At 37.5% G+C, this 21,755-nt stretch overlaps 1 protein-coding gene across 1 annotated transcript in view; it reads left to right on the top strand.

The window, feature by feature from the left end:
* Positions 1 to 2,174: 2,174 nt before the first annotated feature.
* The window catches only part of LOC117292312 (flocculation protein FLO11-like), a 33,230-nt gene continuing 13,649 nt past the window's right edge, over positions 2,175 to 21,755 (top strand). The window contains exons 1-2 of the mRNA XM_033774334.1: positions 2,175 to 2,359; positions 7,894 to 7,979. The gene's annotated coding sequence lies outside the window, so the exon portion shown is untranslated. The remainder of the gene's footprint in view (positions 2,360 to 7,893; positions 7,980 to 21,755) is intronic.

The raw sequence follows: 21,755 nt of genomic DNA, 5'->3' as shown, positions 1-21,755 counted from the left end.
AGCATCTCCATCCTGCAATAAAACAACAAAAAGAAGATGGAGTGACCTAAACAAAAAACAAATATTCTATGCTGTCAAGATTGAGTCTGATTCCCGATTTTGGTGGCCCTTGGAAAAATCTGTGAAATGTATATCAAGTCTGAAAAGTCTTTGGGGGGGGGGGGCCACAAGAAAACCAGGTTATGGGGGGATTTCAAAATATATTATTCGATGTATGCAGCAAACAAAAGAAATACCGGAACAACTCGGGATATTCAAAAAGCTTTGAGGTTTTGCTCATAAGTAGGGTATGGTATTTCCGCCCCCCCCCCCCTCCCCGAAGCGTATTTCGAGAGAAAGGAATTTACCTTACAAAACATCTCTAATATTATGACTTCAGCTAATTCATGTTCCCTAATTGAATTTATTTTGTAGTCTCAATAACACCTCGTTTTAACAGGAGCAAATTCTAATGCATACAGACACGTACACAGCTCCTGTTTTTGATCATGGTTGCGAAATGGCGTCCATTTTGAAATTTTCACAATGGTGGCTGAAGACGCCATTCAAAATCTGAGCAACCCGAAACTAACGATGTTGGCCAATAAAATCTAGGCCCCTTTGATGGCACGAAAAGCCAGCTGGAATTCATAGTGAACTATAGGCTACTAAGTATTATTAGCGGACGACGTCTGCCAAGTTCAACTTGAGACGATTCAAACTTTTGAGTTTTGCATCAGTGCGAACACGCCAAATGGTGCCCGTCCACACACAGGTCGCGTGACTTACGGGAACAAAATTTAACACGTGTTGCTTAAAGGAACTCGTTGCCTTGGATCGGTCGAGTTGGTCTTTAAAAAGCGTTTGTAACCGTTTGTTATAAAATGCATATGATTAGAAAGATATTTTAAAAGAAGAATATAATGATCCACACAAATATCACTCGAAATTGCGTGGTTTTCCTTTTACCTCGTCGACAAACGTCGGCCATTTATGGGTTTTGACCCCCATAAAATGTTAATGGCCGACCGTGTTAGTTCGCAAAGTAAAAGGAAAACCACGCAATTTCGAGGCAAATGTGTGTGTGGATTATTGTATTCTACTTTTTTAAAACATCTTTCTAACCATAACAAACGGTTAAACGCTTTTCAAAGACCAACTCGACCGATCAAAGGCAACTTGTTCATTTAAATTATTTTTTAAACTATTTATTTTATATTTCTAGGTCTAAGAAATAACGAAAACAAAGTGTTCATCGCGGCGGAACCATCTTCAACTCTTACCTTGGATCGGACGAGTTGGTCTATAAAAAAGCGTTTTTAACCGTTTGTTATAAAAAGCATATGGTTGGAAAGATGTTTTAAAAGTAGAATACAATGATCTACACAAGTTTGCCTCGAAATTGCGTGGTTTTCCTTTTACTGTGCGAACTAACAAGGTCGGCCATTTATGGGAGTCAAAAAATTGACTCCCATAAATGGCCGACTGTGTTAGTCGACGAGGTAAAAGGAAAACCGTACAATTTCGAGGCATGTTTGTGTGGATCATTGTATTCTACTTTTACAGCATCTTTCTACCTATATACATTTTATAACAAACGCTTTTCAAAGACCAACTCGACCGATCCAAGGCAACGTGTTCCTTTAAGGCCTATACAACAACAATGAAAAAGTTTGTTTTTGTATGATTAGCAATCAATCAACTATCACCGGTTGGGCCTACCCACACGACAGGTTGTTCCGCTGTTGCCTTGTTAGTGGCTTCATGAAGTATTAAATATTTATGTTAAAAAAAAAATCGTGACAAAAATGTTACACGGTTTTAAATTCTCGATTTTTGTCTCCTAAAAAATTAAAAAAGTTCATCTAGAAATAGAAACACCTTAAACAGGGCGGTAGAGCAGGAAACGGAGAAATTGTAGCAGTGAATTTGCACGTGTTGTTTGCCCATGAAGCACGCCCTCAACAAATGGGTACCGACTAAACGTTGCTTTATCATGAAGGGACGACTAGGAACAACTCCCTATGTGACTCCTGCTGATAATTTTCGGCAGTCTGGTGATGGCCTCTCTATGTAGATTATTGTCAATGTAATCGGGCAGTTGTCCAGACTATCGACCCACTTTGCTCGTTGTCTGTGCATAATGTGGAAAAAATAAAATTATACGTGTATTCTGTGTGTGTTATAATGGGGGAACGACTTTTTGGGATTGTGTGTGTAGAGTACGTGTTTTAGCTCGTCGTAAACAGAATTTGGAACGAAGAATTTAGTCGGTGTTTTCTGCTGAATTCCGCGTGAACGTGACGTTTATATGACAAAGGATTAAAGTGCTGTTGCACATGAGATAAGTTGGACTAACAAGGGCTAACATTTTGTTTTGGTAAGTGAAGTAATTTGCGGCAATTGTTAGTTTTTATGAACAGCTTTTTGCAGCAGGCAACTGGCACTGGGATGCGGCACTACCCTCAACTCTGTGCGGGCGGGCGGACTGCTTGTGGTGGTGGGTAGCTCCCCGCTTTGGATGGGGCTGAGCCTCTAATCCAAGTCTAAAATTCCTTTCTCAATGCTCTATTTACAACTTCAAATTATAAGTCGTAGCCTACTAGGATAACTTTCCGTATGGCGCCACCACTTTTTCACTAATTTTTACAAAAAGGGTTATCTAATTGAGGTAAATAAGATACTATATTATTTCATATCGAATGAAAAAGTGGTGGCGCCATACGGAAACTTTTCCTTTTGGAAAAGTTTCCGTATGGCGCCACCACTTTTTCATTCGATATCAAATAATATAGATAGTATCTAATTTACCTCAATGAGTAATCCCTTTTTGTAAAAATTAGTAAAAAAGTGGTGGCGCCATACGGAAAGTTATCCAATATTTTGCATGGTCTGGTCTTACTCTAATGATTAATCTCTGAAACTAAAAGTTAAACAATGTTTTTATTTATTTGATAAATGATATACAATTATTGCTGGCACTAGTTCAGTTGGGTAAATAAGTCACCCTCCATCCTCCGAAATGATTATCACAACTACTGCCGGCGCGACACTGCATGTAGCTAAATAGTTAGACTGAGTTAATAATACTAGACCCACAGACAGTAACAACATTTAATTTATTTGTGAACATTTTGGACTAATTATCTGGCATATTGCTGCTTTTTCTGAGCATTTTTTGGGGGGTTAAATAATCTAGTAAACTGTGTTTGTATGAGCAGAAACTACGGAAAAGATTTGATTTAAAAAAAAAATCAAGTCTTTGATGTTTCTTGTTTTTGTTTACACGCGAGACTGGCACAGTCTAAATTGCAATGTAAGTCTTTCATTGTACTTCTGTATAGTAAGTATCGCAATGAAATGGGACGAAATATTTAAACACATGCGTAGAAAATAATTCCAAAGCTCATATAATGGAAAAGTTTCCGTATGGCGCCACCACTTTTTCATTTTATAAGAAATAGGCTAAAGTATCTAATATGAGATAATCCTTTTTGTAAAAATGAGTGAAAAAGTGGTGGCATGATGCGGAATGTTATCCCATTTAACTAGGCCTATAGGGCCAATAATTTTGTTATTTATTTCCCCTGGTCATGTCTGATTGTAGGCATACACTCTTTCAGTATTCCACAAAACATCCTGGTGTTTGGAATCAATCACAAGTCTTAGTAAAGGGATTGAGTATGATGCTGGTTTGCACAGATAATTATTGTATTGATCAAACTTTGGGACTGATGATTGATAGTGGGAAAATCGCGTGCAATGCAGTAAGCTGTCGCAAATCAATTCTGTGTTAACAAAATAACAATAAGAAGAGTTTATTTTGCCAACAAATTCCAAGAAAAAAAATGAACCTAAAACACAGGTAAAAGGTGTTTTGTGTTGTACCTTAAAGTTTGAAATTGTTTAAAAATTTGTTTAAACGTGAACTTGTAGTTTCAAAATCCAACCCACAAAAAAGGATTGCATATATATGTTGTGTTGAGTTACCCAAACTTTATTTTGATTCAGTTATATAAGGGCTGTTACAGTTCATTTATTGAGGATTTAGATTCATATATGTTATTTTAATTTTGATTATTTAGTAATTTATAATATTTGATTGCACATCCATCCGCACTATTAGCACAAATGTAAACAAAATGAAGCTGAAACAAGAAGAACAAAATAAAGAACTGATTTTGTTTATATTGATGGTTAACTAAAGAAATATTTGACCAACATCGAGAAACTATTACATTTTTTCAATCCCTTGATCCCAATCAAATGTGTTTCAGGCCAGCTCTTTGGTACAGTACTCAATTGTACACAATCTGACACCGTGCATGTAGCCCTTCATGGTTAGATGTATGTCTGTTGATTGTAAAGGAGATATTGACTTATCTATCAACGAAACACTTTGTTATCCAAATTGAAATGCCATCAATGTAGGAGATGAGTGACACCAGTGAATGATTTCCCGTGTAGAGCATAGAAAAATGCTATTACGTAATGTACCAGTTGCTACTAAAAAACTTTATTTGCTAAAAAAGTTAAAAAAACTGCGGTCCAAATATTTTACTAAGCGAAAATTGCTTGACAAAAACTTTGGTTTATATCAACAGATTGTACAGATATGTGAGGCTGTTATAAACAGTATCAGTACAAAATGCCTGTGCAGCAGGGATGGGGTCAGCGTTTATAACAAAAAGGTTTTTGACCTTTATGGAGTTTTGGGAAACTTGCTAAAAATGCTTGAGTGCCTTTCTTTGACCCAAGCTACAACATGTTTGTATTATGTACATAGGTCTACACACCATCATGTACACACCGTCACACTGGCTCTTCCTTTTTGTAGTCAGATGGGAGTCCTGACACTAGACAGGAAAGGTCTGCAGGCCTGTATGCTTCGTTTTTGAAAGGGCAAGGGCACCAAGGCATTTTCTCTTTGGTAAAGGGCACCCTATGAGGAAATTGTAAATTTCTACTGGAGCATTTCAAGGGCACCAAGGCAATGGCAAGGGGCAACGAAGGCAATCGCCTCCATTGCCTCCGAGAAGTATCAGGCCTGGGTCTGGCTCAGCGAAGGAAATTGTTATAGCTCGGTAGTTTATAGGGCCTATGGCTGCTTTCCTGTACTGTAAAGCAACTAACTTCACTTCTGATCATTCCATGCAGGATGTAATGTACAGTACCATGCTGCCAGAATTTGAAGGTGTTACATTCTCCTTTTTTATTCATAACTTTCTGGGAATTTAATCCTCCTTCAAAATTCAGCAAACTTTAAACCCATTATGCATACATTTTGTTTGTGGCAGGCCTTTACATGACACGCACTTTGCTCTTAAAGGGGCACAGCAATTTCCCTCTAGTTGTAAGGGGGAACCTTTATGAGAAAAATGTCATTTTTGTACCGGACACTTACACAGGGCACCACAGCCAAAACACAGGGCACCACTGCAAGTGCTGTTGGTGCCATGTGTTTCATACATATTTCGAGGCCTGTTGTGGTGATATTGATAACATGCGCTGTTACGAGTGTCTTGGTGCTTTGATTTACCACTAAGTAGACCTTCATGTAGATTATTTCATTGCAATGTGATTTCAAAACCTCACTGTGCGATGGCCTCATAGATCATACATGGTTAATATCAGTGTACACACAGATGTACCTCACGGTATGTTGGACCTCTAGCTTTAAAGGCAGTGGACACTCAAGGTAACTTCTCAAAATAATTATTAGCATAAAAACTTACTCGGTAACAAGCAATTGAGAGCTGCTGATAAAACGTAGGTTGAGAAACGGCTCCCTCTGAAGTAACGTAGTTTTCGAGAAAGAAGTAATTTTCACTAATTTGAATTCAAGACCTCAGTGCTAATTAGATTTTGAGGTCCCGAAATCAAGCATCTGAAAGCCCCTCGATTTGTGTGACAAGGTTAAGGTTGTTATTTCTTTCATTATTATCTTGCAATTCGATGACCAATTGAGTTCAAATTTTCACATTACATGTTGTGCATATGTTGAGATACACCAACTGAGAAGACGTGTCATCAACATGCATGGATTTATGTCTACATATTACACTGCAGTGTCGTTTGTGTGTACATTATGTGCATTTGGTATTTTGTGTAATTGAGTCTGAACTCACACGGAAGAAGAAGTGTACATGTATACCTGTAGTATAAATTAACATGCAATTAACACCACAGTAACAGGCTGGCAGGTATTCCCACATTTTTTTTTCTTGAAATAAGTCGGGCATTCAGTGTTTGTAGTCAATAAGGATGCAAAGGTTGAAAGCTCCTAATAATGAGGGTAGTTTTTTTATTATATAAAATCTTGCCTTCTTGAAAATAGTCCTTTATTACATTGTTGATTCTTGGTTACGCTCAAGTAAAATAATGAAATACATTTTCAATTAATGCATTTTCTTACAGAATATAATTTTTGTTGTGTGTGACAAATTTACAGGTTATTATCTTGATGTTAAAATTTTAACAAGATAAAAGCATATTTTTTAACCGTAATACATACATCGAAAGGGGTACAAAAACAATTTATACAGTAACAATGTTGTAATTTTCTTTTAATATTTTCAATGAATATAGAATGATGTATGCCTACGCATAGAAAAGGTCTTATTCTTGTCTCTCTCTCATTTTTAAACTAGTAAATCCATACATTGGTAATGGAGCCTGTGAAATATTCTTCACGTGTGGATGTGTATAAAAAGAGGATGTTTACAGGTCAAGTTACAAACAGGGCGTACTGCTCTAGGGCACACACTTACACTAGCCACTGGTTTCTCATGTGTGGCGAAATTGTATGATGCCATTCTGCCTGCTCTGTATGAATATTATGCAAACATGGTCTGCATAATGCACAGCCGCTGCTTGAAGACCCCAACCAGCTAATACCCTACACGCTGATTAAAAAAGGCACTCCAGCTCAGGTTACCCTGTTACCATGACGACAAGGTGCTTTAATCCCAGCGCAGGAGTATCGTGGGCTACATGCTGTGTCGAGTTGTGGTTACGGATGGGGTGGGGGGGGGGGGAGATGTTGAGAGATCCGTTCTGTGGTATTGAGATGCTGCACACTCGCATAGATTTGGGGATTAGTTCGGGCTGGGACTTCATCAAATACCCAGATGTGTGGAGAATGCTGTGCATCAAATTAATGGAATTTCTTCATATCGGTGGACCATTGAGTGAGGAATAACACATGGTGCGATCACGATTCGTATTATGGTAAACATGTCCAGTGAATGCATTGAATGCACCTTGTAACTGTTATAATATTGAAAAGGTAACTGTAAAGCATTGAAATTATAAATTGGCTACACACAGTACATGGTTCGTTGCATTTACTGACTCAAATGTACAATGTAAGCGACTGATAGACTAATAAGAATTTTCTGTCTAAATCTATAACTACCAAAGTTTTACATATATGGTGGTTTCGTAAAGCCTGGTTCATACTTATTGCAAATGCGAAGCGAGGTTTCATTGTCACTGTTTTCACAGCGATATTTCGCGAAGTTGAGCACAATTCAACTGTCGCAAAATATTTGTTGCAAATTTGTGGCGTCAAAATTTGTATCACATTCGCAGGAAGTTTGTCAGCAGAACTGGGCATTGTAATATTTTCTATTGTATTTTGTATGTTTATGATGAAAGCATTGCAATTCTTTTCAACAAAATTGTATTCTAAAAATTTCATTATTTTTTTCCCACCTTCACTATTTATCTTTGCATTGTAAATTTGTTTCTCTTACCTTGTTATTTTCTCGCCCTTCACACATCATATTTACAACATTTTATTTCTGCAATCTTCATACATTGTATTTCTTGTACTAGACTCGGGGATTCATAATCACATTGGAACGGTGACAATTTTCTAATTCTCTCAAAAAATTCCCCTCAATTCCACAGCACGTTGCAAAAGGGGGTTCACCCCTCCAGCGGGAATGGTTCCATCTCCATGATTGCACTCGGGAGAGAAAGACGCTGGCAACAGAGTAAGTGACATTACCCCCCTCGCTATTTGACACTTAGCAAAACATTTCATATAATGCAACGACTCCCCCCCCCCCTCTTGTAGGATCACGTTGCATTTATTTGTCAAATGTGCACCAGGTATCCTGGGAGGTTCTTTTTCTTTTGTGTTCAGGTGTTAAGGAAATATGCAGACATTTGTGTGAGGCTTTCTTCTCTGTATTTATCTAGTTTGTATCTGGCGATATAAGTTTACACAGATTTTGTAGCCATTAGGTGGTTAATGGCTGGTAATGAGTGGTGCGTTAAGGGGCACTCGACCATCTGAGGTGTTAAACTGAGGTTAGACTGTAGGATCAGACTTGCAATTGTAAGGTTGAGGGTTTGAATCCTACCAAGCTAATCGCGGATTTCACAATGACTAGAATAAGTTTTGTCTTGAGTTGTGCAACTCATAATCAAGGACATTAACAACCAATGTCTTTATGAGAAAAATTGGCTGTTATCAGCTTGGTTTACATCCCCTTGAGTGAGTTTTCCTAGTTCCCTTGATGAAAGATCATCTAAACAAACAACAAACAATGCCACATGTCTATTTTAAATAAATGTTAAAAATTTCATCTTTGAGAGAGCAAGGCCATTTTCATTTTGCAAGGGCACTTCCATTTTTTTTTTTATAATGCGAAACTTTTGAAGGGCTTTGAATTTGAGTCCCAGACCAGGGCAACACAATGGCCTCCTTAAATTGTAAGTGTTTTTTTAATACACGGTAGCCAGTCAATCATGTTGTCATGCGGAAGCTGGGTCACATCATGTACATTGTACCTTAAAGGGACACTCTGCCTTGGATCGGTCGAGTTGGTCTATAAAAAGCGTTTGTAACCATTTGTTATAAAATGCATCGATTAGAAAGATGTTGTAAAAGTAAAATACAATGATCTACACAAACTTGCCTCGAAATTGCACGGTTTTCCTTTTACGTGGTCGACTAGCACAGTCGGCCATTTATGGGAGTCAAATTTTTGACTCCAATAAATGGCCGACCGTGTTAGTTCGCAAAGTAAAAGGAAAACCCTGCAGTTTCGAGGCATATTTGTGTGGATCATTGTATTCTACTTTAAAAACATCTTTCCAATCATGCATTTTATAACAAACGGTTATAAACGCTTTTTATAGACCAACTCGTCCGATCCAAGGCACTGTGTTTCTTTAAGGTATAGGCACCTAGATGGTACATTACATTGTGATGTTGCCTGTACAATGCCTGTTATGCGCGTCTTAGCACACAGTATTGCTGAGGGATAGTGGCTGGACCATGGAGACTGAAGAGCAAGAGTCTTTGGTATGCAGTGATTTAATATGAGCTGACCTTGAGGACCTCATAGTGGAAATGGTGGATTGGATAGGAATGGAATGGTGTGTTTGGATCTTGGGATTGGGACTTAAGCATCTCACATGTTTATTTGATGGTTGACAATGTCTGCTTACTCCACTAATGAGTAATGTATACTACTGTACTGTGCTTCAGTGTGTCCCACAATGTCCACAGATGTACATTAACCATACACACACTGTACACACTGAACCTCGTACAACGGACAGGCCTGTGCTCTGAAGCTTACACTTACCATACAGAGGAAATGGAATCAGGGGTCTTCTCAACAAGCCTGTAGAGGAAATAAGATATTATGATTTGCCCTATCGGTAGTGTGTTAAGAACATGTAGGAAACAGGTTGTCTGAGCTTGGTTTATCAAGTTGGCATTAGGGTCACAACCTCTGAACGGTTCGCATTCGCAGTAACACTTTCATCCAACACTTTTACATAGCAACAAATTTTGACTGGACAAATTTTGTGCACACTGAATGGCAATATTAAGGAGCTATTTAGGGCCACTGATTCTCCGCGATCGCGGAAAACGGACGGAATTCGCGGAATCCGCCCTTTGAAACGGAAAACGGGATTTCAGAAAATTTGATTTTTTTTTTTTTTTTTTTTTTTTTTACTTGACGCCAAAACTATTGAAATTGCATTCTTCATTAAGATTCTTTTTGTTAAACTAAAAAGGCATCAGAAATCAGACCATTAAAAAGTACGAGATCGTAACCGTGGATCATTCTGTTCTACTTCACACCATCCTCAATGTTTACACACATGATGTACACACGTTGTTAACATGGTTAAGCGAAGGGCATTATTCGCGGCACGTTTTAAACATTTTTTGTTCACCCAAATTGCATTTTCTCCCTCTCTTTTACCAACAATAATACACGGAAAAGTTTCCGTATGGCGCCACCACTTTTTCACTCGATATGAAATTATATAGTATCTAATTTACATCAATGAGATATCCATTTTTGTAAAAATGAGTGAAAAAGTGGTGGCGCCATACGGAAAGTTATCCTAATACACAAACTAGCTTACCTATGATCTATAAGAACACATACAATGTTTTTTCATCTCGGAAAGGTCTAAAATAAAACCGTAAACTGTCAACATTCTGTCACCAAAGCGAAAACAAAATGGCTGACATTTTGTTTGTGGATGGAGAATGGTCACGTCCATAGACTTGTTCCCAAGTCTTTGATCATGCTGAAACAGCGCCCTCTTGTGGATACACTCCTGTCATTAGCCTACAATGTGGCTGATGCAGAGAATCAACTGCAGTTTTAGACTTGGAATCAAGTCTATCACATCATGTGCATTGATACTGCAGTCACAGCGCAACCTTTTTACCCTGACTACATGTTTTTGTTTCATCGATCAGCAGTATATAAAATAATCCACAATTATAAAAAAAGTATTTTTTTGAAATTTGTCAGTTCAAATGAACATTTTACGAAGTCAGCAGTGCAACTTATCTCAAATTGATTTTTATAAGTGTGTCCCTGGGTATTAAACAACCTTTTATGTAATTAAAAAAAAACATGAAACGGAATTTTTTGTGCCTGAAACGGAATTCATGTTTTTGCCAAACGGAATTTGCACTTTTCTGAAGCGGAAAATCAGTGGCCCTAGCTATTGATGATTTTTGAGTAACAACTGAGACATTTTGCGGATCATTTTGCTCTGCTTTACGAGGGAAATAGTTCACTGTGTTGCATAAAGGCCAAGTCACACTGCAGCGATAACGCAAAAGATACCGATAACAACGCAAAGAGAACACATCCTATTGGTTAAATTGCTCCACGCAGAATATGCCCATGCTCATTCAACCAATAGAGGGCGTGCATTTTTATCATTCTAGTTTTCATTCTCGTTAACAGGGCCTGTGTGACTGGGTCGATACAAATGTGTTTGTACAAAAGGTTTCTCCCAAACAGTGAGTGCCCTCAGGCCTTCCCTAAAACACATTGAAAACCATTTAATGTTGCAAATAATTTCTTATTTTTTTCAAATACTTCTTTGGCCTGGTTGCTTTTTCCCCTTAACATGAGGAAAAACTGGCTGTTGATTTTGTCATTCATTTTTCATCTCCTGGCTCTGTCATCATCATAAAATGAACACGACATGTTTTTATTGTACACATTTGTAAAGTAATTAAAAATTGCACGTAGTAGCCATCAAACTACCAGCACACTTTCCATATCAACTACCATTTGTGTACACAATAGGCCTAAATGCTTAAATTTAAATATTTTGTTTTAAATAGTGAATATTGTCCCTTTAAACGCTATGTTCAATGCTATAATAGGCCATAGATTTCAAATTGTAGCTCAGTGAGTCACAAGCATTAGCCTCTTTGAGATAATGGAATACACCAAGAGTTCACTGGTCTGGGTGTACTGTATGCAGACAGATTTAGCCGAACTAAACTGTGAAATTATAATTTGAATACCATCTCAAAATGGCCTTTCTCCTACAATGATATCCCCCATTGTAGCAAAGTATACCTTTGGTTTTAGGAACCATTCATTTGTATTTAAATCCTGGATATATGCAATGTAGAAAACAATAAACTATTAAAAGCAGTGGACACTATTGGTAATTACTCAAAATAGTTATTAGCATAAAACCTTTCTTGGTAACGAGTAATGGGGAGAGGTTGGTAGTATAAAACATTGTGAGAAACGGCTCCCTCTGAAGTGAAGTAGTTTTCAAGAAAGAAGTAATTTCCCACGAAATTGATTTTGAGACGTTTTAGAATTTGAGGTCTTGAAAATCAAGCATCTGAAAACACACAACTTCGTGAGACAAGGGTGTTTTGCTTTCATTATTATCTCACAACTTTGATGACCGCTTGAGCTCAAATTTTCACGGGTTTGTTATTTTATGCATTCATGTTGAGATGTACAGCAAGTGAGAAGACTGGTCTTTGACAATAACCAATAGTGTCCAGTGTCCTTAACATGTAAAACTTGAATCTCAAAAGGTGGTCATTTCTTTTTTTTTGATTGCCGAAAATTCAGAGCGAACATGTCCACGAATAATCTCTGATATGAATACACAATCTGCAGTGGTGAATACACAATCTGCAGTGGTGAATCCTTCTCATTCAAATTTTGGGACATAAATATTGTTTTACTTCTTAACCACATTACTTCAGAAGTGAAATGTTTCTCAAAATGCTTTATACCATCGGAAGCTCCTGTAGGCTTCTAACCAAACGTTGTTACTGCTATAAAGTTTAAAGGAACACGTTGAATTGGATAGGACGAGTTGGTCTTTGAAAAGTGTTTGAAACCGTTTGTTTTCAAATGCATGGTTAGAAAGATGTTTTAAAAGTAGAATGCAATGATCCACACAAATATGCCTCGAAATTGCATGGTTTTCCTTTTACTTTACGAACTAACACGGTCGGCCATTTATGGGAGTCAAAAATTTGACTCCCATAAATGGCCGACCGTGTTTGGCGACGAGGTAAAAGAAAAACCACGAAATTTCGAGTGATACTTGTGTGGATCATTATATTCTACTTTTAAAATGCCTATCAACCCATATATGCATTTCATAACAAACGGTTTCAAACACTTTTCAAAGACCAACTCGACCGATCCAAGGCAACGTGTTCCTTTAAGAGATTCACCTTTCTGTTAATTATACAATTTTACGAAGCAATAGTGCTCAGTTCTTTATTTCAAATGAAAATTGCTTTTGGGCTTCTGCATCACAGCAAAGAAACTTACATGTAATGAAATTTCACCCAGCTCTGATAATCTTAAACAAGGGGCTACAACATGTAGCATACATCGATGAACAAATGCAGGAATTTCATTGCACCTTTGCTTGACCGACATGTAGGCCTACAGTATTTGTACCTGAAGTGATCCGTAATTCAATTATTTTATCATTACAGTTCACATGGTATTGAAATCTGTTTTGCTCAACTGATGTTGTACAACGGCTGTTTGTCATACATGTACATGTACATGATGTGTGTTGTTTTTTGTTTTGGGGTATTTTCTTCTTCTTTTTAGGGGGGGGGGGGCGGCAGCTTTGTTTTCTTTCTAAAATAATTTATATTTTTAAATATAAATTAATTCTTAAAAGAGTTATTTTTTTACTGTTAGTATTATTATTGTAATATTATATTATTGAGAAAGAGTTCTTCCCATAGCACACATAGCATGCTAATAAAATAAATGCACAAATTTCGGCTGAAAAAAAAAGTAATGTTTTTTTTATATACTTTTTTTAATATATTTTTTGTTCATATACTTATTTCAAGTTAGTCCAACGGTTCTTTTCAGAACCACCCCAACTCATTTAGAGATTGTTATTACATGGTGTTACCGCAAACTTTTATATATACTTATTTCACAAAAATTATCAAGATGCATGTACAAGGAAAACCCTTTAGATTGCTCCTGATTGAAACGTAGGCCTTTTTAGAAAACATTCCGAAGACCTTGTTTCAAGTCAGCGTCCTTTCCTTCAGACTAAATTGCCAAATTTGGGCCCAGAATGCAAACAGTTTTGTAAAACCTTTTGGAGAACCCTGCTTAGAGAGAAAAGAATTCTGTTTGTATAATATTAAAAAACTACTCTGCCTTAAAAGGTTACAGATTTTGAAAGGCTGGTCATCAAATTATTATTTTCATTCGACCTTGCAGTGTAGAAGTGGAGACATTCAAGTGTGTCCCACTCCATCCTAATACAAGGAGTGTAAATGCAGGAGGTGCATATTAAATGAGAGTAGTCTGTGCCCAGGGGTCGGATCCTGAAGGACTTTTTTTTTTTCCAGCATTGACTCTGTGGGGGATTTGCCGAGTGAGGTGGACAGGTACAAGACTCCCTTGTTTGGATTTAGATGAGGGTGGACAGCAGATGTCGTTTTGCATAAAATAATTTTTATGGGGGTTAGGATGGTGGATTGGCAACTGCCATTACAGAGCAGACTCTTGTCTTGAAGAATCTTGCCTTGGGAATATGATAATTACAAGGCATTGGGATTTATACTGAAGACGTTGCTTGTGTTTTGGATTTATCATGGAACTGTTCATGGATGCACTCTCATTCTCAGGACTTGTTTGTTCTAGACAGTGTACAATAACACAAATTGTACCAGGGTTTTTCCAGTTTTTTTTTCTTCTCAAACCTGTCGGGCACTCTTGACCCAAGTTTTTGAAGTGTGGCCTTTCAAAGTGTCAACCAGTTTTAAATGCACTTCTGCACTCCTTTTTAAAACCAAGCGATTTGTGACTCTGTATTTTTGCCTATACCCAGAACTGTCTATTAATTTAGACTTTGTACTTGAGTATCAATGTTATGCTCGACAAACTTTTTAGAGAATGGATATTTTGTGCAGTGTACATGTAGTAGGCACGAAGTATACATGTACTAAGAACTGTGTACAATATCATGTCAGCATTTATGTCAACCAAACACATTGACAATCTGGGCAAAACTAAGTTGACTGAAGCAGCAAACATTGCTTAGAAATTTTATGCTAGAAGTAAAAAGATGTGTCAGGATTTTAGTCATAATTGGGAATGCTATGGCTAGTAGCCTTATCCTGGTATTAAGCATTGTGTTTTTTGTTTGTGCTGAAGCGGCCCTATGAAATTAGGCTGTTGAAATGTGTTGGCTTCTGATTATGGACACCATGTTTTCGTATTGGCTCATTTAACCTTCAACAACACCCTTCCCTGTGAGTCTCAGGCCTGAGTGCATTATATTGTTGACTCGTCCATAGATGTAGATTCATGGCAGCATATTATTCTATACGCTGTAATCAGAGAGTCACGCTACATGTTTTCAAATCGTTTTTCTTTTTTCTCTTTAGATTTTGTTGTGTGATTTAAATGTTCTTGTAGAATGTATGACCTTTTCAGTGTTGTTAAAAATGCCCGCTGTCTTCATACATCAGGCCTGTACATGTCACATACATTAAACTGCGTGTGCACTGGCTGGTCACACTACATGTATAGGGCAATCCGGTATGGCTAGCGCATACATGCTCAAGTGCAGTTATTGGGTTTTGTTTGGTCTTTTACAAAGCAATGAAGTACATGTGTTGTAGGCCTATATGTGAGAATTGTCTGTTATGGTTGCACACATTTACACTGTTTTATTAAAAAACAGTCAGTATTGCAATGTATTATTCGGTTTTCCGATACAGTTTGCTTGTTCAATAGGCCTATGACTTTGAATTTCAGAGGGAACAATTTCACATAACAAAATGGCTTTGATCCATCTCGCAATGCAATGGTTTCCAGGGACAAATTAAATTTGTCCAGCACTAAAGAAATCCTGGGCAGAACCTTGAGTATATCGTTAACGACTACACATGTGTACAAACTGAATACAGAGTGCCGAATGTCACAAAGGATTTGGCAGATAATCCACCGCTAGTCTCCATCAGAGGTATGAATCATGCATGCACACTACTTACGGTGTGCTGGTGCATCTTACAATTGCCCCATTCTTGTCGTCCGACTCAACAAATGAAGGAATAGTTCACACGTCTCCTCGCCCCTTTATTTTGAATCTTTCCCTGAACATGACTCACGCAGTATGCAAACATAGAATCTTATTCAGGCTGAAAATTATGGTTTACTACTGGAAGAAAAATCGAATGTGCATCAGAAATTTATTGCTCGCTGCCAGGTGAATAGGGAACTTACCCTAGGGAATGATTTTACCCAGCCAATTTGCATCGGGTGTAGCGATATTTGAAGAGTGGGCAATATGTGGTGCGCCCAGTAGAAGCTAATGTTGAGTAGCAATTTGTACATTAATATACATTGTACAGTAGTATTACCAACAATTGGCTGCGTTTCCATACAAAGTTGAAAATTAGTTTGATCATTTAAAATGAAAACGATATTGGGCAACTTCCAACTGGAGATCAATTTAATTAATTCCGGGGGATATTTTTTTTACAATAGTTATTTTATGAAGCAATAAAGTAAATTGCAGGCCTTGAACTTTGCTCTTGAAGGACCACATCAATTGTTCTACTGGTAGGCCTAAACAGGGACTTCTAACAGGAAAATTAAAATTAAAATTGTATTTGAACTTTGCAAAGGGTACCATCATAGACTGCAGCAAAAGCACAGTGCACCACAGCAAAAGCATAGGGCACCACAGCAAAAGCACAGTGCACCACAGCAAAAGCACAGTGCACCACAGCAAAAGCATAGGGCACCACAGCAAAAGCACAGTGCACCACAGCAAAAGCACAGTGCACCACAGCAAAAGCATAGGGCACCATGTAAGCTTGGGCGATATCACGATATTATCGAATATCACGATATTAATTTGGACACGATTTCGATATCGGATGGATTTGGTTTTAATCGAAATATCGATATATCGCGATAATCGCGATATATCGATATATCGATTAAATATCACGATGTATTTGCTAGCTGAGACATCTTGCACCCCATAGGTTTGGAGTAAAACCAGAAGAATAGGTCATTAGAACACCTCTCTTATGCTAGGACTGTCTCTTCTACAACTTTCACTTGGAGTTTTAAGACTGATGATGTCAAATTTCATTAATCGTGAATATATCGAATATCGGGATATATTGTCGGCGATATATCGTGAATAAAATAAATCGATATCGCCCAAGCTTAGCACCATGGCAATTGCTGTGGGTGGCTGTGGGTTATTTCAAGGCCTGGAAATGTAAAATTAAAGGAACACGTTGCCTTGGATCGGTCGAGTTGGTCTTTGAAACCGTTTGTAACAGTTTGCTACAAAATGCACGGTTAGAAAGATGTTTAAAAAGTAGAATACAATCATCCACAAACATTTGCTCGAAATTACGTGGTTTTCCTTTTACTTTGCGAACTAACACGATCAGCCATTTATGGGAGTCAAAAATTTGACTCCCATAAATGGCCGACCGTGTTTGGCGACGAGGTAAAAGGAAAACCACAAAATTTGGAGTGATACTTGTATGGATCATATATTCTACTTTTAAAATATCTTTCTAATCATTAAATGCATTCTATTAAAAAAAATGGTAACATACGCTTTTCAAAGATCAACTCGACCAATCCAAGGCAACGTGTTCCTTTAATAATACGGTCCATGGTCCAATGTATACACACAGTCATGACAGTGGCAGAGCACTTGGGCCCTCTTCATTGTGTACAATTTATCATTATGAATTCACATTTTATATTTACACTGCATTGAGGACTTTTACAGCGCGCAATTTTAATTACTGTGGCTGATTCACAAGCAACACACGTGTGGGGGGAAAAACAGTATGGACCTACGCATTATTGTGTATTTAATCTTTTCAGAATAGCGGTGTGGCTGGTGGGGGGGGGGGGTAGGCATGCTAGTGTATTTAATATTTTCTGAGTGGTGGTGTGGCAGAGGGGGGGGGGGTATGTTCACATAGAGGCAGATGTCAACACTAAGTAATTTTGTTGCTAGTACATAATTACCTGTCAGGTTATATTTCCTGACTGCTAATTCCAACTATTTCATCCTGAGAGAAAAGGGGAGAGCTCTCTATAAAAAACTATGAGAAATGGTTGGTTAATCTACATGTTGGAATGAAAGTTTGTATCATCTAATGTGAGGTTGCTTGACGCATCATACTATACATGTGTAGGCCTACATATTCCAATTTAAGAAGGACTTTGTAGCATTCTTGTTTTTTTTATCTAACATGTAGATCATCCTTTTTCTGATGCTAGTCATCAGCGTTTTGATGTTACAAATAGTATACAGAGTAATGTACAATGTAATGCTCGTAAATTATAAAAAAAAATATAAAGACGCTTAAAACACACCTCTTGCTTGTTCTGTATTCTGGTTGGCTGAAATACGGTCACGTGGGATGAACTAATATAGTCTAGTTATAGTCTAGCGCGCGTGTTTTACGGGAACTAGTTCCCGAGTAGGCACTAGTCTTCAAAAATAGTGCCTGGTTACAGCGCCCTCACTTGACTTGAACCATGAACAGCAACTTTAAACTTCCTTTCTTTTCCAGATTTCTGTTCTTATTTCACATTTAAGACCGAGGTGTGTTATAAAACACATATTGACTGGCATAATTCGGTAACTAGTGTACCTATTCGCCCTTGGGCCTGTGAGTGACCAGAAGAGGGGAAATACATAGGTCCCTCTTCTGAACACTCACAGTCCCTCGGGGGAATAGACGTACACTAGTTACCTCATTGCCAGTCAATATGTGTATTTAATTACCGGTACAAAATACATTCACAATCTTGTACAATGTACATTGTTGTATACCTACAACTCTACATAACATTAACACTGTAGTTTTGTGAAGTTCAACAGTTCAATGGAAAGACTTGTGGCAATGCAGTGTTTTATCACTCAGGTATTTCTACCTCTATGGTTTTATGGTTAACCCAGTGCACTGGTCCACATGTTCTTTGACAGCACACATCATCAATGAGTCAAGACATTTGTCCTGGGTGTATGGATTTCCTGCCAGTCTTTCATCTAGCAATACCAGAATCTTGAGGATGTCACCAACCTTTCTGGTATGGGAATCCAATGTTACACTGTACATCGTTGTATTTGTAACAGTGCCTGGTACATGTAAGCCTAATATGTATAATGTTCTGTATGCAGTCCTTCAATTATTCAAGGCCATTTAAAAAAATCATTTTGCCCATAAATCAGCGCTATGTTGATGTTAAATTTGCCCTCAGAAAGGTCAGCAAAATAAGAGTTAAACTCGTATACATTTTATGAATGCCTGCCATTGTAGGCAAGCCCTTGCACTACTATTGTTTTCAATCTGACCAATTATCAAGCAGGCCTACATTTTGACCGGGACCTTCGTTGCCTAGTAAAAGAGAATCAATTGTGGCCATTCCATTTAAATATGACCCAATGGGAGACTTTCTGGGACGATAGAGGGCAGCAGACTTACCGGGTAAATCCATTGTTCTCAGAATTATGCGCATGTTCAGAACTACGTAAACAATGGAAATTTACCCGGTATGTCTGCTGCCGCCTAGCGTTGGAAAGTCTCCTATTAGAACATGAACACAAGTCCTTGACTCATATTAAAAAATAAAAAATAAGATAACAAAATAAATAACAAATTGTGCTTATTTTCCCATATTTATCGGAAAAATTCTGTAAACAGCAAGGATGGCTGTTACATGCAGACTACATACACCCAGATTCTGACTAAAGCCCAACGCGCACAGTAGTACCTCCCCGCATCAACATTACATGTTAGAAATCAATTTGTTAATAATAGGCCTATGCAAATGTTGGCCAGGGTTGGTTGGAAGGATGGTCAAATCAAATCAGTAGCTGGACTGTCTCATGTATGGCTTTCTATGGAAACACTCGGACTGAATCAACACAGCTTGATATTACAGATGGTGTACAATTGTCCATTACTGTATTGTAAGTCACGTGTCTCTCCTTGGTGGATCATCATGTGGAGGGAGAAGGTTCATTATTATATTTGGTAGTATTTTAATTTCTGGTTCAGTAAATAATTTGAGCTGCATTACAAGCCCTGCAGGCTCTGATTTTATTTTTCACAGAATTCGGGAAAGTGCGGAGTATACTACAGTGCTAACTCGCATCAGTGTACAATGTATTACATGGGTGAAACCAAAATGAATCTCTGTCCTACATGTAAATTTAACATCTATTTTAGCACTGCAGTTATGTTGTTTTTTTTCCTCCCAAATTCAAGCCTCGATAAAGCTCATTTGTATGCAGAAATTCCTAAAGCGCTAAGAAAACTTTATCTGTTACTCATTAATTAATTCATTTACACAGCTTTTTATTTTCTCTGACACGCTTGTCTTGTACCGGGTACATTTGTGTTCATTGGAACTATAATGAAAAGATATTACTTAGTGAGTGGATGGAAGTCTCATAAAAGCATTTCATTTGTCTTTAGGAGACAACAACACAAGAATGACACAGACAGCTGCAACAACTTACACCAAAACAAATAATGTGTAAACAATATGCAGGCATAAAAGCTTTTAAAAAATAAAGAAAACCAGTGACTGTGAGATGGATTATTAACCCTTAAAGATGATCTTTGGCCCCAAACATTAAAAAATAGATTTTTTTGAGTGAATGGTAAATTTCAAAGAGTGTCACCTGCTCTAACGAAAAAGTTTAAATTTTACTTTTAATTGTCAGGAACCATGACAAAAATTTAAAACGTTTCTTATAAAACACATAAGAATTGGTCACGTGATACATTGTAGGGATCCCGACAAAAACTAATTTTGAGCACTTTATTTCACTGCTACTAATAATTGGCAGACTTTTTTCGAGCAATGGCTCAAATGAAAGCTTGTAACTTTCTCAACCCCCATCAAAATACCTATTGAATTTTAAAGTCACCTGGAAGTGGTATTTTTCAAAATAAAGCTTTTGTCACTAATGTGTTTTGATGAGTGGAATGTGAATAAACAGTTAACTAAGGTTTTAAACAATCAGTTCTTATGTTATTTACAAATTTAAGAGTAGACCCCGACCCGAGAGGGCGCTGTTCGTGACGTCAATCGAGGCAGACTTTGTCTGTAATGCGTGAGTAAACACAATTGCAAAGTACATGTACGGACCAAGTCGTGTGTTTGTACGTTTTAAAAAAAAAAAATTTGTTTTTTTTCCGGCAATGCCGACCAGATGTATTGCTGCTGAATGCAGAAAAACACTTTTTGAAATGTACCAACTCACGACTTGGACGTACATGTACTTTGCACGTGTGTTCACTATAGGCATTGCAGGCAAAGTCTGCCTCGATTGACGTCACAAAAGGGGTAGGCGGAGTCAGCCCCCAAAACAACTTTATATATTTTTTAAACATATAAATCATGACAAACAATTATTACTTAAAAAAATTGTTTTATCGTAAGCATATACTCTTATGTTTGAAAGAAAAAAAATTCTATTTCCAGGTGACTTTAAATCAAAATTTGTGGGTCAAATCGGCCAATAATCTGACATAATGTAGCCTCTTTAAAATATCACCCTAACCCCAACTCCCAGTTTGTTGACCAAAGACTAAAGCCATTGTACACTTTTGGAACAGAACAAAAATAAAAGTTCACAGATTTACAAATAACTTACAGGGTTTACAGAAGGTAATGGTGAAAGACTTCTCTTGAAATATTATTCCATGAAATGCTTTACTTTTTGAGAAAACATTAAAACAATTATCAATTCTCGGCATCGAGAATTACGGATTTATAGTAAATACATGTCATGACACGGCGAAACGTGCGGAAACAAGGGTGGGTTTTCCCGTTATTTTCTCCCGACTCCGATGACCGATTGAGCCTAAATTTTCACAGGTTTGTTTATTTTCTACATGTATATAAGTTGTGATACACGAAGTGTGGGCCTTGGACAACACTGTTTACCGAAAG

Source organism: Asterias rubens, chromosome 7, assembly GCF_902459465.1.
Source record: "Asterias rubens chromosome 7, eAstRub1.3, whole genome shotgun sequence".
Classification (NCBI taxonomy): Eukaryota; Metazoa; Echinodermata; class Asteroidea; order Forcipulatida; family Asteriidae; genus Asterias; species Asterias rubens.
This window is presented reverse-complemented; position numbering and strand designations above follow the sequence as displayed.